Genomic DNA, 964 nt, shown 5'->3' on the forward strand with positions numbered 1-964 from the left:
TATATATATATATATATATATGTATATATATATTAGCAGACACACGTTTTCCTTCTAATCTTTTCAGATTTATTTCTTGCATCAGAAATGATGATCTAATCATTCTAATAGCATCAGTTTAATTAAACTGTGTTGTTTACTACGATTCATGATGTGTTGTCGGTTGCTGTTATCAATATTTCTGTTCTGGTTATATCAATCCAAGCACTATTTTCGTAAATCGATTACGATGTGCTCAAACATTTTTCTCGCTCTCTTACATTGCGATTACAAGCGCGTTTTAACTTTTCAGTATTTTGATTTTGCAGCTACTGTTGTTGATGTTGTTGTTAGTGCTGTTGCTACAGCTGTTGTTGTTGTTTATTTTTGATATCCTTGATTGGAATTATATAATTTTAACGAAGTGGTGGTAAAGCAATGTATCCAAAGACGTAACTTCCGTCTACCACCAACACGCGAGACTCCAACGCCTTCTCCTTGTCTCAACGAGACACGTTACTCGTTATAAGGGTTCGACGAATTCACCTTTTACTCACACATTGTTGTTAATATCTATCACCACAGCATTATTACGCGGCCACTATTAATTACCGGGTCGAATAAACTATGTATATACACAGACAAATATACAAGCTAATGTTCAGGGATTCTCCATTTGAGTTTCCTCGACGGAACATATGCAAGTTTATACATATGGAATGGTCAGACAGAGACCACACTTTAACAATCCGACAGGAACATACACGTTAACAGTAATGACGTGGATACACTTGTGTTCTACGTGACACGCACGTTCATTACGTAACTTCAAATTTATCGATAGGCACATATTCTCTCTTTTTTACTCTTTTACTTGTTTCAGTCTAGTAATTTCGTATTTTCCTAAGATATTAGCCCACGTTCATGCCTGGAAGTTTGTGAATGAATCATATATGTATATATATATATATATATATATATATAT

The sequence above is a fragment of the Octopus bimaculoides genome, chromosome 11, assembly GCF_001194135.2.
Source record: "Octopus bimaculoides isolate UCB-OBI-ISO-001 chromosome 11, ASM119413v2, whole genome shotgun sequence".
NCBI lineage: Eukaryota > Metazoa > Mollusca > Cephalopoda > Octopoda > Octopodidae > Octopus > Octopus bimaculoides.